Below are 17,876 nucleotides of genomic sequence, written 5' to 3' on the forward strand. Positions count from 1 at the left end.
CTGGAGGGCAGGAGATCATCGGATTAATCATATGGGCAGACAGAACTTCAGAAGAATAAATGCACTAGAGACAAGAAGAACTTGAAGTTGAAGCTAAGTTCCCCCACCTTGGGGGATTCTTTCACACTCCTAGCTCAAACATGAATCACCCTCATGAAGAAGAGATATACCTTGGAAATGACCACAACTCATCTCTCTCAGCACAGCTCAGAAGTCTACTGGGGAGGGCACTGGTCTAGCTTTCTGCTCCCTTACTTGTATCCATCTTGCTCCAGATAAACCCTCCTATGCCGAAAGCCACACACACACACACACACACACAGTGGCAAAGAATGGCAGCTGCTCATCAAAGCTTTTTTCTTATCTCCCTGAGTACACAGCTAGATCACATTTTTCAGCCTCTCTTGAGGTTAGTTGTGGTCACGTGACTAAGGCTTAGCCACCAGAATGAACCGGGAACTCTTGTGTTTCACTTTCATATCTGGCCCATAAAAACCTCCCACATGCCACCCTCCATGTTGTTTCTGATGCTACTGACTTGATGCAAATGAGCCCAACAAGCTCGGAAGCTACACACTGAAGATGGAAGAAGCCTGGCTCCCCGAATTGCTACTTGGAAGATTGCCGCCCACCCGTTGGACCACCCACTTTGGACTTCACATGAGAAAGAAAGAAATTTCTGTTGTGTCTGAAGCATTATATACATTTGGATTTGTATGTTGCAGCATCTAAGGTTACCTTAAGCAGTACAGACACCAAGAAACATTGTTGGATTAATACACATGTCCGCTTGGGTTTCAGCTGAGAAGTTCAGAATAAATATTGTAAATGTGACTTTGAGCTCCTTTATAACAGAGTCCATATTCTAGCTATCTTTGTGTCCTCCTTAAAAAATAGTTCTTGAAGGAGTATCACATAGAGTAAGAATTGAGTCGTTATTTGTTTAAAATGTGCAAATGTTCAAATCTTAAACAGATGTATTGGCTGTGAAAATATTGAAGAGCTCTTACTAGGGCCAAATAAGGGTATATTGAGTAAATGAGTGAATTAATGAATAAATGGTATCGTTTGGTGAAAATAAGTCCCACCTGAGGAGTTGTAGAAATTTGCTCATCTGGAAAATGAAGACTATAATATCTTACCCTTATTATCAAATCAGAAAATATACTTCTAGGCCTTTAATTGCTAAATTGGTAAGTGCTAGACACATGTAAGCTCTCTGTATAATTTGGATAAGTTACTTCGTGTGTTGGTAAGTTGGCAATATGTCAATGTTAGGGTTGAAGCTCGAAGAAGGTGAATCAGGTGCAAAGCACTTTGGAACATCTTGAGAAAAAATTTTTAAAAAGTTGTATGAGTGCCCTCAAGACTTCAGACTTCTCAAAGTTCCTAGTCTCTTGTGATTTTCGGGCAATGTAATGCCCACCATTCGCCACCGGACTCAGGAGAACAGCTTTGCATCAACGGTGCTCTGCAATCACGAGCAGACATACGCCTTCTGTATCTCCCTAGGGAGTACCTGCCACTTCTTAGGTTCCTGCTTGGTGATCACAGTCAGAAAAGAATTAAGCAACACTGCTGTGCCAAATACCATGGAAGTTCATTCAGCCGTATTACGTGATTGAAATGTCAGAATGTTTAAACACTTCCAGCCACATGAAAATACATTTGGACACGTTTGGAACAAAGCTGGCAGAGAACAACCGCGGGAAATGTTCCTATAAAATAGAGATGATCCGGCGATTGAGAGAATGCTTCTGTGTTGACTTTCGGCCACAGAAGCCTGGGAGTGGGGATTGGGCAAAAGTGGCTGCCCAGTATGCCAATGGGTAATGACAACCCCTCACCAGCTAAACTGGGGAGGTATATGTCAGAGGCTGCCATGGCTGCACTCATCCCTGCAAGAATGTCTCTTGTATTGGCTGGGCAAACGACCATCACCAGGGGTCAAGAGAGTTCCTGTGAGTTCAATGTAAGGTCACCCCTCCTTGAGTCTCTAGTCCTCCACCAGAAAGAGGAAGCCCACATGCTAGGGGCAAGGTTTCCTTTATGCAGGCTTCATCCTCCACCCATAGAAGTCAAGCAGTGGCTCCCCAATTCTATATATCCCCATCACTCCTCTCAAGCTGCCTGACACTTACTAGCACAGTCTGCTTCAGAACAACATGTTCTGTGTCAGTCACTGGAAGACATCTAGGGTTCCCAGCCATCCCCTAACACCTGGCCTCTAGTCTCCTTATGGTTCTAAACACTGCCTTTTCTGTAACCATCTCCCCTCCCACGGACCCCATCTCCTGAAAGAACTGGAACTTTCTGCCAAGCATCTATCAATCATCAGCCAAATGCCTCATATCCCCTTACACTTCCTTGACTATTCCCTTCACCTTTTTACTCTAAGTGAAACTTACCTTTCCTCAGATGCCTCCTCAAACAGTAGCCGTTCTGTCTCCCAGACCCTTCATCTTCACTGGGTCTAGATGTGAGGTAGTGTCTTCCTTCCTCCTTATTATCTCTTCCAGATCGTCCATCACTCCTCCCTAAAACTACACAGTTTGGATGACCTCCATATTGCTAAATCCAGTAGTGCGTTCTACATTTGCATTTTACTTGCTAGATCAGCAGCATTTTATTGAATTGACGACTCTTCCTGTTGAGACACTTCCTTCACTTGGCTTCCAGGACACCATACTCTCCTGCTTGCTTCCTACCTATTGGTTGCTTCTTTTCCATCCCTTGCTACTTCCTTCTCATCCCACTGACCTTTAAATGAAGCCACAGGACTTCATTTTTGAATGTCTTTTTTCTGGATACACTCACTATCTTGATGATCTCATTCAATCTCCTAGATTTCTATACTCCCTATAGGTTCATGACCCCCTAAATTTTATCTCCATCTCAGACCTTCTGCTGCACTTCACATGCATACACCCAAGGGCCTGCCTGACATCTCCATCTGGATGTTAATAGGCATTTCATGTGCAAATTGAACAAACTCCTGGTCTTCTTCTCCAAACCTCTTCCTCTTGAAGTCTCCCTAGCACCACTAGAAGAGTAAATGATAATTCTAATCTTCCAGTCGTTCAGGCCAGAAACCTTGAAGGCATCCTTGACTCCTCTCATCCTCACACTGTACATTAAATTCATCAGAAAATCCTGATGGATCTACTTTCAAAATAGATCTGGAATCTGACCAGTTCTTACCAGCTTTCCTGCTACTACTCCAACCCAAGCAATGGTTATGTCTTGCTCGGATTGTTGCAGTAACCTCCTAACTGGTCTGTCTTCCTCTGTCCTTGCCTTCTTCATTTTGATTCTAAACACAGCACCCAAACAATCCCATCAAACGTCAGCAGAACATATCATTCCTTCACTTACAACCCTACAATGGCTTCCTAGCTCATACTGTAAAAGCCAAAGTCCTTACAATAATGTGCAAGGCCCTTTGTGATTTGGTCAGGCACCACATCTCTAACCTCATCCCCTACCACTCAAGACCCCAAAGCTTTCTTGCCATTCTCTGACCATCCGAGGCACAATTCTTCCTTGGGGCCTTTGTATCGCTCTTTTCTCTGCCTAGAATATTTCTTCTGTAAGTATCCACATGGCATACTCCCTCACCTCTTTGAGTTCTATCTAGAAAGCAATCACTACTCCATGTCTGACCCTCTCTATCTCCATTCCCTCCCTCATTTTTTTTTAACCTCAGCACTTATTACCATCCATCATACTAGTTTAGTTATTTACCTTATCGGTAGTCTGTCTCTTCCACTAAAATAGAACTTGCATTTGGGCAGGGGTTTTGGCCTATTTTACCCACTGTTGTATACCTAAGACCTAGAAGTATGCTGGTGCATAGTAGGTGCTCAATAAATATTTGTGGAAATAACTGTCTCACAACATACTCAGTACATAATAGGTGTTTAGAAAGTGTTTATCAAATACTGTGTGACTTCTCTTTAATGACCAGAAATACAATGCAGGACCTCTTCGGCCCCCAGTATCTTAGTTAGCACCGTGACCACACATTCAACATCTATATCTTCCTCAAGTGCAACTTCCATTAGCATTACCTGGGTTGTATCACCATCCTGCTTAACAATCAGCTAACATTCTACCCACATTACCATGTGGTTTGAATTACAGTGACATGTCATGTTACAGCATTTCTTTTTTTAGTATCCATATTTAGAGTCTGCAGTAGTATCAGAAGACTCTACAATGATCCTGGAGGAATAGGGTGGAGACCACACCCATAGTCATAATAGGTCAGACCATTCTTGAATGTCCTCTAAAGGGCCAGTGTATTTGTGAACTAGCCCCCCATGATTTGGAGACTGCCTGAGAGACAAAATCATGTCTAGAGTTCTAGAGCTCTGGATTCTTTGGGGTCCCCAGAACCTCTTAGGAACAGATTACTAAAGCTTTACTACCATTAACCTTTACTGAGTTCTTACAACGTGACAGGCATGGTTTATGCACTTCCCACGATTAACTCATCAAATACTCTCAACAACCTAATGAGGTTGGAACTATTATTTAATTTTTTAACATTTATTAATTTTTTGAAGGAGAGAGAGACAGAAGGTGAGTGGGAGACAGAGAAGGCAGAGAGGGAGACACAGAATCTGAAGCAGGCTCCAGGCTCCAAGCTGTCAGAACAGAGCCCAATGCAGGACTTGAACTCACAAACTGAGTTCATGACTTGAGCTGAAGTCAGACACTGAAGCCACCCAGGCGCCCCAGGTTGGAACTATTATTATTATCATTTTCCATGTAAGAAAACTAAAGCACAGAGAGATTAAGTGGATCCAGAAGTCACACAGTTTGAAAGTGGCAGAGACTAGATTCAAACTCAAACAGTAATCACTGCCAGCGTATCATGGGAAGTTGTGGTCCAAACACTATCAAGCTACAACCAAGAAGTTTTAATCTTGGGACTTCCTTCTCCAGTGGATGAGAGAGAAGAAGCAGGAACTAAGTCTTCTACCCTGGCTGTGTGGGAACTCACTTTTCCTGCTGTATATTTCCCCCTCCCTACCCTCCTATACATTGAAATGGTGGCTGAGGGAACATTCTCACCCTTCTGTTGTCAGACAAGCAAAGACGAGATGCACTTTTCCACCTTTTGCGCCAGCTCATACTTTAATGGTTGGAAGTTTCAAATCACAACCCAAGTTTCTTGGAACTCAAAATTGAGTTATCTGATTCAGTAAAATGTAGCTCTCTCGCTTAAAAGGATTTGCCCAAGGGACCTCTGGGATTTCAAACATACTTAAAAGCAACAACTGTGTTGAATCACAGAAGCATAAGGGATTGCATTTCCCCTGGAGAACACACAGGATGTATTAAACAGAGGAGGAAATGTTTGAAGTCCAACAAGCTTTGAGTTTCATCCCACCTACCACATCTGAAAACTATCTGAGTCATTCGATGGAGGCAGACTACAACTGGGCTCCCTCATTCTTAGTGTTATTGTGGCTCTCCTGCCTTGACATTGAGATGCTAGCTCCACAGGAACATTTTTACCTACATCTGCTAACCCCTTTTTATAGGAATCAGGAAGGGCCCATTTTTTAAAGCCTATCTGGAGGAGGGTGGAGTGGGGGTTGCTGGAAGCAACCATCCCGTCAACAGAAGGCTAGGGTTCTCACAGCAGCAAATACAGCTCTGGAGAAAACAGCAAAGAGGAATACATAGATTTATTCATGCTTAGCTGCTACCTAAGAAGTTCCAATAATAGATTAATAACTATATAATTAGACTTTGGGATAATTACTTAACCTCTCTAATTAGGTGTTACTTTCATTCCTATTAAATGGGGATAATAATAGTTACCAAATAGGGTTGTTGTGAGGGTTAAGTGAGAAAATATTTGTAAGGTGCTTGGGGCATAGCAACTATTCGATAAACATAAGGTATTGTTATTGTTGTTTGTGTTGTTACTGCCCATCGCTCAAATGTCCATTGCTCTTTACTCTGTACTAAAACCTGCTCTCAGATGTTTTATTCACCTAGGGAATGGATGAAAATAATTCAAAGTCTTACTTTCCTTCCTAAATTCTTGATTCCAGATCAGCACCTAACATGAAACTCAGAGGGCAAAAGATGAATAGAATAGAATAGAATAGAATAGAAAAATAAAATAAAAGTGGGGTTCTCCCAAGGAGCAAATTTGTTCCAGTCCTGTCCAGACCTCCACAGGCATGTAATAGAAAGAGTACTGACTTTGGGGCCAGATATGCAGGTCAAATCTAAGGAAATCCAGATAAATTGGGAACAAGTCACTTCAACATCTTGGGCCTCTTTATAATATGAAAAGACTTAGGGCTCTTAGATCAATGCTTTTCAAATGTATTTTTGACATGGAACTATTGATTTCAATAAATTGTCACAGAGAAATACCTACCATGTGTAGATCAAATTCAACAGATCTGGGAGGTAAATTTCAGAAGCCCCTCTCCCCAGGCTTCGGGAGGGTTCTATGAGCCCCTAGGCCCTGCAGAGTCACACTGCATACTACTTAGCTACAAGATCACCAAAATCTCTTCTGGGTCTAATGCCCTAGGCATGCTACCTTCTCTCCTTAAACACCAGGCTAGAGTGCCATGACCCTCTGAACATGCTTTGCTTAAGTATAAGTAGACTTTTCACCCTGAGATTCCTCTGCTAGAAAGGCATTCTGGTTTCTCCTCCCAATAGGATCACCATCACTAGACATAGTCTCTTACACTTAGACCATTCTAAATGGCAAACTTCTTTCACTTGATCAGCATGATGTTAACAATTCTATACTGACATAGCTCTAGGTGAACATGCATTTTCCAGTTCCTAGTAGGCCTCATTCAGACATGCATATCACCTGCCTGGCCCCCAAAGGCATCTGAATTTATGATGCCTGGTCTTCCTTGTCATCAAGGTTCTGCTCAAGTTTACCTTTCAGGGTCCTCTGGTTGCTCTCATCTCAAGGATCTTATTGTACTTATAATATAGCTGTGAAGATAAAAATAACAAACATAGAAAAAAGTGGAGACTAATTTAGAGTTTAATTTTGGAGAACCAATTACAAAAAGAGAGCAGCTGGTCAACTTTTTCTGGATCTCTTACAACAACTTACAACAAATATGCAATCTCTTCTTGATTGAGTGGTCAAATATGTGTTCATGGAACAGAATTAATTTGAAAGGATTCTGCTTAATAATTATGATCAACAGTACATTAGGATGACACTAATTTCAATTAAGAAAAACCCTCCAAATTTCAAAGGCTTAACACAAGAGAATTTAATTTCTTATATACAAGTCCAGTGTGGGTGTACTTAGTATATGGATAACTTAAAAATCTTTTATTTTGAAGTAATTGTAGGTTTACGGAAGAATTGCAAAGATAGTACAGGGAGTTCTCAGATATCCTTTCCCCAGCTCTTCCTAAAGTGAGAATCTTATATAATCATGGTGCATTTATTAAAACTATGGAATTAACATGGGTACAACCATATTAACTAAACCACAGACTTGAATCAGCTTCCACCAGTTTTCCCACTAATAACCTTTTTCTGTCCCAGGATCTAACCCAGAATACCACCATGCATTCGACTGTCATGTCTCCCTAGTTTCCTCTAATTGGTGACAGTTTCTCAGTCTTCACTGGTTTTTCATAACCTTGACACTTTTGAAGTCAGGTGGTTTGTAGAATGTCCACCAAATGGGGTCTGTCTGATGCATTCCTGTGATTAGATTGGAGTTATGGATTTTAGAGAATACTTTCTTACTGTATCATATTAGGGGGTACATGATACCCACATGACATCCCTGATTATGTTAACCTCAATCCTCTTGGTTAAGGCAATGGCTGCCAGTTTCTCCACTGTAAAGACCAGCCCATATTCAAGGGAAGGAGAATTATGCTCAGTCTTCTGGAGGAAGAGTAGCTAGGACTTCATGGGCATATGCTCAACAACCATAATAATTAATAAATATTTAGAGGGAGATACTTTTGAGGCCATGCAAATATTTTGTTTCTCCTGAAAGTTTTTTCCATTAATTTTTGCATCCATCAGGGGTCTGCTATGTAAATTATGACTATAGTGCTCTGATTTTCTATTTCTCTCGTTCCTTCTACATGTATTATTTGGAATTGCATTATAACAAGTTATTCCTTTCTTCCCACTTGTTTTTTTATTCAATTATTTATATCAGTGTGAAATCATGGATATTTATTTGCTTTCTAGGTTTATACTCCAAAATTAATGTTATTTATTTTGTTCTTCAAATTGTTCCAGCTTTGATCATGGGGAGCTCTTTCAGGTTGGCTCCTGTATCTTTTTGACATGCCTCCAACTCTTAAAATGTATTTCCTATTTAATTTTCTTTATGAATTAATTTATGTTTTAGAACTTCCTTGCTTTCTGTTACTACAAGATGCTTCAGGGTGATTTTCTGCCTGAGCCTTAGAATCAGCCAAATTTTGAAAGGCCGTATTTTCCTTCTCATTTAAGCCAGAATACTTTTAACTTCCATTGAGACTTCTTTTTTGACCTATAACTCATTTAGAAATGTGTTGTTTAATTTCCCAATATTTGACGATTTTATAAATAGCTTTTCGTTATTGACTTCCAGTTTAATTCTAGCATGGTGTAAGAACATACTTTGCATGGCTTCTATTTAAAATATCATAAGGCTTGTGTTATGGCCCAGAATGGGGTCTATCTTGGTACATGTGCCGTGTGCACTTAGAAAGAATGTGTATTCTGCTGTTGTTGTTTGGCATATTTTATAAATATCAATGAGGTCAAGTTGGTTAATAGTGTCGTCCAGATCATCTATATCTGTCCTGATATTTTGTAGGCAAAATATCAACCAGTATATTCCAACTAGAATTGTAGATTTGTCTATTTGTCCCTTCAGATCGGTCCTTTTTTATTCCTCATATATTTTTAAAAGTTTATTTATTTGTTTATTTAGAAAGAGAGAGTATGAGCAGGGGAGAGGCAGAGAGAGAGGGAGTGAGAGAGAATCCAGAGAGAATCCCAAGCAGACTCTGCACTGTCAGTATGGAGCCCAAGGAGGGGCTCAAACTCACAAACCATGAGATCATGAAACCAAGAGTCAGACAGACACAGGCTCAGACTGAATGAGCCACCCAGGTGCCCATATTCCTCATATATTTTGAAGCTTTATTGTTAGGCACACACACAGAGGATTATTTAAATAACTGACTTGTCATTATGTGATGTTTCTCTTTATCCTGACAACCTTCCTTGTTCTAAAGTTTACTTTTGTTGTAATCGGTATAACCACTTCAGTTTTCTTTTATGTAGTGTTTGCATGGCATGCATTGCTCTATTCATTTATTTTTAAGCTACCTGTGTCTTTATATTTAAAGTGGATTTCTTGTAGACAGTATGTGTTTGAGTCCTGATTTTTTTTAATCCAATATGAATATCTCTGTCTTTTAGCTGGTATGTTTAGACCATTCGCACTGAATGGGATTATGTGTGATTGGATTAAAATCTACTATCTTGTTAGCTGTTTTCTGTTTGCTCTATTTGCTCTTTTTTATTTCTTTGTTTCTGCTTTCTGTACGTATAATTTAACACTCTTGTGAATACATTTCATCTTTTATTGAATTATTATTTATCCCTCTTTAAAAACATGTTTAATTGGTTTACAATCAGAGTCTACCTTCAAAGACTGTTATATTGCCTCATATGTAACGTCAGTGTATTTCTACTTCCTTCTCCCATTCCTTGTGCTTTTGACACACACACAGAGAAGAAGGCAATGTGAAGACAGAACAGAGATATTTGAAGATGCTGGTCTTCAAGGCTGAAGTGACTCAACCCCAAGCCAAGGAACGTCAGTAGCCACCCATTACTGAAAGAGGCAAGGACTAGATTTGCCCCTATAGCCTCAAAAGAAAGTACATTCTGATTTGACTCTGGCCCATGATACTGATTTCAGACTTCTGGCTTCTAGAACTGTGATTGACCAAATCACTGTTGTTTTAAGCCACCAAGTCTGTGGTAATTTCTTACAGCAGCCACTGGAAACCAATGCACCTAGGTTTTGTTTTTTCCTTGCTTAATACTCTCTGAGCCTCTTGGATCTATAATTTGGTGTCTGTCACAAAGTTTGGGAAATTCTCAGCCATTATTTCATTATTTCTTCAAATATTTCTTCTGCCTTGTTCTCTCTTTCTTCTCCTGAAATTTCATGACAAACCTGTTATATATTTTGGTATTGTCCCATGTCTCTTTGATCTTCTGTTTTTCTTCCCACTCTTTTTTTTTCCCTCTTCTTATTTAAGTTAAGATAATCTCTACTGATCAAAATCACTGATTATATCCTTGGCTGTGTTGAGTTTACTGGTGTGCCCTTTGAAAACATTCATCTTTGTTACTTTGCTTTTCATTTCTAGCATTTCCATTTTGTTTCTTCTTACTGTTGCCATCTCTCTGATGAAATCAACTATCCTTGCATGTAATCTTCCTTTTCTTTGTGTTTTTTTAACGTTTATTTATTATTGACAGACAGAAAGACACAGAGCGCGAGCAGGGGAGGGGTAGAGAGAGGGGGACACACAGAATCTGAAGTAGGATCCAGGCTCTGAGCTGTCAGCACAGAGCTCAATGCAGGGCTCAAACTCACAAACTGCGAGATCATGACCTGAGCCTAAGTTGGTCGCCTAACCAATTGAGCCACCCAGGCGCCCCTTAATCTTCCTTTTCCATTAGAGACTTTAATGTATGAATCATAGTAAATTCCTTACTAGTTCCAATATCTGTGTCATAACTGAAGCTGTTTCTGATCATTGCTTTGTCTCTTTAGACTGTTTTTCCTGGACTTTTTGTATGTCTTTTTTTCTCTTTCTTTTTTTTTTTTCTTTTTTTTTTGGTGGAAGCAGGATGTGTTATGTAGGACAGTAGATACATTTTTTTAATGCTTGGAGATGAGCAGGCTCTTCCTTCTGCTATGCCCTTAGTATGAAAGCTTGTAGTAACATGATCGGGAGATGGGTTGATTTTGAAGTTTGCTTTCCACTTGGCTTTGGGTCTTCTTACTGTCATGCTCCTCGAAGACAATTCTTATTCTGCAGCTCTCCCAGCTCTATTCCACTATTATTTTCATTTGACACTTGTTAGCATGGAGGTGGCAGTGTGGTGGGGGGAATTCTCTGATGCTCTGCATTATCTTCAGTCTTAGACAGGTGCTATCAGTCTGGGTTGGGAGTTGTAGCCTTCCCAAGTATCTCTGCCCCTCTTCCAGACATAATGCTGGGCCAAGCGTGCACTCCTGTCTTATTCCAGGGACAGAAACTTGTTGTTTTTTTCTCTGTTTCTTTCCCTTAGATGAACTCTGGTTTCCACCAGTGCCATAAGGCTACAGTTTTTGTTGCCCTTAGCCCTGCAGATTGTTTTTGTTTCTTGTGGGAGAGAGGGGTGGAGTCTGGGTGGAGTTTTTGCCCTCCACCAGTCAGCATCACAGAGAAGGGAGAAGCTTTCTTAGAATTCTCCCCATCCACGCCTGGGTGGCTCAGACAGTTAAGCGTCCAACTTCGGCTCAGGTCATGATCTTGCGGTTCGTGGGTTTGATCCCCAGGTCGGAATCTGTGCTGACAGCTCAGAGCCCACTTTGGATTCTGTGTCTCCCTCTGTCTCTGCCCCTCTCCCACTTGCACTCTGTATCTCTCTCTCTCTAAAATAAATAAATAAATAAATAAACTTAAAAAAAAAACAGTGCTCCCCATCTGCCACCCACCCCCCACCCCCCACCTTCCATGAGCACCTGTGGGTCCCAAAAGGAAAATCCTACAAGAAGATGTGAACATTTCTATGCCTGAAGCTAAGGGGCTTTATTCTCTCATACTAGCCTACACTCAGCCTTTAGCAATTTGATTTTAAAAATTCTAGCTAAATCCTCTGCTGGGCTTCTGTGGCTTTTGGTAGCCCCTGTGACAGGTTGGTAAATTCTAGCATCCTGTTTTTCCCTGCAGTCACCTATCTCTCTCTAGATTTCAGGCTAGTTGTTTGCCCTATGACCTCAGTTCTTTCATGTGTTCAATAAAAGCCATTACTGTGAAGCTTGTTCACCTTCTTTGTTATTGTTGTTGAAAGGATGAGAGCAAAGCTTTTTCCAGATGTCTACGGCTTGGAGATCCAAGCTGAAACTGGTGGATGAAATTTTTCACACCCTGATTCAGGGACCTAGGTTCCTTCCTCTTGTGGTTTTGCCATCCGCCAGGGTTCATATATAATTCTTTACATTCACAGTAGGCTTTTACTTCAGATATGTTCTTAGATGTTAAATTCCCAGGTGCTGCTGTGTGTGTTCTCCGGGATGCAGATTCTAAGATGGCAATCACCTTGCCCAAGTTTTTTAGGAAGTACTCTTAGAATCAAAAACCTCTGGGGGGAGGGGGAAGCAGGATTGGGCAGAGGGAGAAGTTGAGTTGTGACAGAACCACCGCAAAGGTTCAGTTGATCCCATGGGAAGCTCTGCAGCAGCGACAGTCCTATAGAGTTGTCCTATATGCAGTGAGGGAGCTAGGCCTTTATATTTTTGTGTCATCTGGTCATTGCACCTGGGCCAGTCCAAAGTCATATGGTGACAAGGCAGACGTCTCCAGCTGAGGACAATAGAGAGGGCTGAGAGCTGAGGACCATCAGCTGGCGGCAGCTGGAGGAATAAGTTGTGAAGAAGACCTGGGCAATGCACCACAGCTCGAACTATATTGAGCCAAAGCACGTGCATATTTTAAGGCTCCTTATGGATACCATCAAAAATTTCACAATTTCCCCCAAACTGCTCCAGAAATGGTATACTTAAATCTTTTGTATTTAGTCTTCTCATCTGTGAAGTGGAAACAATTTCACAGTTTTCATTGTGAGAAGTAAATGAGTAAATATTTATAGTACGCTTAGGACAGTGGTCAATGTCCACTAAATGCTAAATTCTCATTAGCTATTATTATTGTGGTTGTTGTTGTCGTCATTTTTCAACTGGCACCAGTGAAATGAAAAGGCAGGTGCTACAAGTCTGGGTTGGGAGTTGCAGCCTTCACAAGTATCCCTTTTCATTAAGAATAAAAATGTCCATCTTAAGACCACTTACATTTCTTCTATTGTCAACTAGCTGCCTGCGTCCTTTATTTTCTGTTAGGACGTTATTTTTTCTTATTGGGTTGTGAGAATTTTTCTCATTTATTTAGAATATTCATCATTTATCAGTCATATAGGTCATGTAAACTAGAAACATATTTCTACCTTCTTGCATATCTTTCAGCTTGTTTAGACTATTACATTTTGACGTACTTGTCGTAGGGAAGCTAACTACTGGATTGATGTCAAAATAACATTAATGATAATGATAATTACAAAGATATTGTGCCATGTTGGCTAACATCTAGTGAGTATTTACTATCCTAGCGTGGTAAGAGGCACTTATTCATTCATACATTATCTTAGTTCATTCTCACCACAAATGTATGAGGTAAGATCTTCTTTTACACCCACTTCATAGATAAGAAAACGGAGGATTAGAGAGATTAAGTATCTTTCTCCAAACTGGCAAGTGGTAGAACTGGGAGTGAAACTCAGGTCTGTTCCATTCCATAGTCAACGTTTCCCAAATTGAACTTTGTGAAACCCTACCTTGTGCAATACTACACAATACACACATGTACAAATATGCACATACACACAAACATGTGTGAGTGTTCCATAGTCAAATCAATGCGGTAGTCTTGAAGATCTGATTCCAGAGATAGCCCATAGACATTAGCATGTTAATAGCTCTAAGGGATACTTTAAGAAAGAAACTCGTTTAATTTGTGCAACCCAGGGTTTTCCCCAAAACTATTTCATCATGATCTTTTGCCTTCCATTATACCACCAACTCACTGCAGAAACAGTGTTCTATTTCCCACACTATACTACTCAGTCTCTCCACCAGAGGAGGTCTTCCGTGCCCAGCTGTCTGGGATTGTGTTCAGTCATCAACAGGGGTGCCTGGGTGGCTAGTCGGTTAAGTGCCCGACTTTGGCTCAGGTCATGATCTCACGGTTTGCGAGTTTGAGCCCGGCATCGGGCTCTATGTTGACAGCTTGGAGCCTGGAGCCTGCTTCAGGTTCTGTGTTTCCCTCTCTCTCTCCCTTTCTCCTGCTTGTTCTCTCTCTCTCCCTCTCTCTCAAAAATAAATGAAACATTACAAAGAAGTTTTTTTAAATCATCATCAATACAGATGAAAACAAAGAGAACTGCCTAATGCAATTAGCTAGTGACTCAAAGCGGAGAGGAAAAGGTGCTACACTAGATAACAAAATAAGGATTTAATAATCTGGAACAATGGACAGAAGTAAATAAGATAAAATCTGACAGGGATAAATGTAAAATCTTGCAGTGAGGTTACAACAGAAATCGATGACATGAGTACAATTTAGGAGGAAGCTTGATTTCACAGTAGTTTGTGTGAGGAGGCCTGGGGGATTTAATTGATCATAAGCCCAATTAAAAAACAATTGAAATGAATTCAATAAGCAAGGAACCACAGTGTTAAACCTGCATTAATACAAAGGTAGCATTCAGAGTGGCAGAGATTGGTATCCATTACCCAGGCTGCTGTGCTACTCAGAGGGTGTCAGGAGCATTGTGGTATTCCTGGCCACATGCTTCAGGACAGGCAGTGGATGGCAGTCCAGAACCTGCCCAGATGGCGTTGACTTAGATAATAAGGAGTCCAGCAGACACAACCTTTGAGCAATAGCAGAAACAACTCAAGCTGTTTAGTCTGGCGGGAGTAGATTTAGGGTAGCTGTTGGGATTGGATGATTGTAGTGGATAATTTTTATTTGTCTCTCCCCATTCTTTTATTCTCTGTCTTTTTCCATTGGGCCTTGTACCCTAGGAGGCTCCTTGCCCTTTATCTACCAGTGAGAAGCATGGGGCAGGTGGTGGGGGGGGTGGATTAAAGGGTGGGAAGAATGTGAGGTGGGTATGTATTCCCTCACTTGGCCACCTTCCTACAGGCTTGGTGGGTGGTCCTCTCCTCCAGCTTCAACTACTCTCTCTGGCCTCAGGTAAGCTTTCCTTCCCCTTGACTCTTCAGGTTTAAGATCTTGCTCTTGCTAGCTCTGGGGTGTGCCCATCTTTGTAAACACCCTTTTATCACACTGTCGTCAATTACCCTGCCTGAGTGTGGGATTTGTTTCCTGCTGGGACCAGATTCGTGCTGATGCTGGAATGATTAGGATGATGGTCTTTGAATATTTCAAGGGCTGTCATATGGAAGAGGGTGGAATTAAGACAAGAGAGTAGAAGTTACAAGAAGATTGGGTTCATGTACTCATTTATTCATTCAACTAATCTCAGTAAGCCTCTACAACATGCCAAGCATTGTGCTAACCCCACAGCAAATGCTTCAAGAGCTCAGGGCAAAGGGAGTTCATCAGGGTTAGAAGTCAGAGAGGCCTCCCAGAAAATGATGCAGGGGAAAGAAAGGCCAACCTGGGCAGGAGTGTTCCTGGGGGGCCCCTGGGTGCTTCAGTCTGTTGAGCGACCGACTCCTGATCTTGGCTCAGGTCATGATCTCACAGTTAAGTGGGCTTGAACTCCGCATCAGGCTGGGCACTGAGAGCCTGGAGCCAACTTGGGATTCTGTCTCTCCTTCTCTCTACTCTTCACCTGTTCGTGTCCTCTCTCTCAAAATAAATTAATTAAAAAAATATTTTTTAAAAAACAGAGGAATGTTCCCAGAAGAGGAATTTATAGGTGAGAGGGCTGGAGGGCTAAGAGTGAAAGAGGTTCATTCTAGAAAATGAAAGAAACCGTACGTTGAGCATCTGTCTCTTCCGGGGGTGAGAGTGGGGGTGGAGGGTGGGAGATGTTATCAAGGATGAAGCTGAGAGTGGGGAGGGCCAAACACACAGAGCTGTTGTGAACATGGACTTGATCCCAAGGGCCACGGGAGCCCCTTGATGGGTTTAAAGCTATGGAGACACCTAGTATGATTTTCTCTTTCCATTATAGAGTGAAGAGAGCAAGAATGTCCAAGGATCAGAGCTGTTCAGATATAAATCCAGCTCCCTTGCCAGGGAAGGAGCAGCCAGTTCCCAGAAGCAGCCAAGGAGAGAATTCTTCTTTTTGGATGACAGCTTCAGGATATTTCCAATGAGGAAGCTGCACCGAGTGTGAAATGGGCCTCAAAAACATCCATGGCCCTTTCTAATTCTGAAAATTTGTAGACTCTTCTGGTCTGGACCCCATGCTTCACAGTGGGATGGAAGGCACCTAAGTTTGAGAACCTGTTTGCTTTCTTCCAAAACTGGCAACGAAAAGTCATTCTCTTCTTTCCCAGCCTCCCCCCTTGGGCCTAGAAAGCAGGATACATGTCCATACCGGAGCCTCTGGGAATACGCAGGGCTCTAGTGTTTGTGTTCTTTTCTCATCACAGCTGACACAAGAGGGGCACTGGCCATGGCAAGTTCGAGAGAATAGCTCTGCCAGCATCCGACCTTCAGCCCTGCTAACAGTTGGCTCTATAGTCTAGGATATTAGACAGTTTCACTGGTTTTTTTTCTTTTCAAATTAAACCCTTCAGAAAGAAAAAGAAGAAGAAGAAGAAGAAGAAGAAGAAGAAGAAGAAGAAGAAAGAAAGAAAGAAAAGAAAAAAAAGAAGAAAGGGCAAGGTCTGAGGGCTCTGAAGGCAGCGGTGGCGTCAAGCACAGCAGCCCTCTTGTTCTGGAACTCCTTCTCAGGGACTGGGCAGATCTGTGTGTGATAACGCAGCTGTGTGCAAATGCCAACGCTGGGGCGATAATTATAGAAACCTTCTCATTATGTTTGAATGGGGGCCAAGGCAGGGCCCTGGCAGTGAGGGGGGTGCGAGGCTGCAAAATTGGCACTCTTTAGAGCGAGTTGGCTTTTGCAGCCTGCATGGGTATGTGAGGTGTGCCAGAGAGCCCAAGTTAGCACATCCTGTTGTCAACCGCCCCTAGTGCCCGCTTCTGCTCTCTTACCTCGATCAGTCTCTTTGTTCCTAACCAGACTGCAGCCAACATGGCCCTCTAGCAGTAAGGCTCAGTTTTCTAGTCTATTCCACTCAGCTGTTCCTGTGACTCCTCTTCCAGCCCCATGGCATACTTCTCTTTCTCCTGGCCCCTGGAATGACCTCCTGTTCCTTAACATTCCAGGTATAGAATGGGTTGGATCAGAGGTGTCTTGATCAGCGCTGATCAACCCAGTAAGTCCCTGCTCTCTGACCTACAATGACACCAGAAGCATCCTAGCTTTTCAGGCCCTTCTAATGGTCTTCAATGAAGACAAACTTATCTTGGCTGAAATACCCAGTAGCGAAAGACAATTAGAAAATTATCAAACTGTACTTCAAGTCCTAGCTTTAACAAGAGCCCGGGAGGGGTCCCCCTAGTCTGGCCAGGATCACCATATCAGGGCAACAGGAGGGAACAGCAGGGGCATGGGGAAGAGGAGAAGGAAAGAGGGAGTTGATATGAAAGCAACAGCCATGAAGGAGGAAGCCAAGCATAATGAAGTGAATTTGCAAGGGTTTCATTTTCTTCATGGAAAATATGCCATTATCAAAAAGCAACTTCCTCTACAGGCATTTTTGCTTTTTCCAATAGAGATGAAGAAGTACAGTTTTATGTAACACATATAATAGGGAAAAGTAGAACGGTGACCCTGCGAAAATTACAGCATTAAAAGTAATAAGCCTGCCATTGCCGATAAACCACACAGACACCATGCCGTGCTATCTTGAGTATAAAGGTGACATTTTTACAGTTATTCCTATAGTAACTTCTTCAACAGCAACTGCATTTTGAATGTCATGCACTCACACAGAGACTTTTTCCAGAGTTTGAGA

General features: G+C 41.8%; 1 pseudogene; it reads left to right on the plus strand.

The window, feature by feature from the left end:
- LOC113597557 (60S ribosomal protein L10-like) overlaps nt 1-17,876 on the plus strand; it is a 29,246-nt pseudogene that overhangs the window by 1,801 nt on the left and 9,569 nt on the right.

Source organism: Acinonyx jubatus, chromosome X, assembly GCF_027475565.1.
Source record: "Acinonyx jubatus isolate Ajub_Pintada_27869175 chromosome X, VMU_Ajub_asm_v1.0, whole genome shotgun sequence".
NCBI classification, from domain to species: Eukaryota; Metazoa; Chordata; class Mammalia; order Carnivora; family Felidae; genus Acinonyx; species Acinonyx jubatus.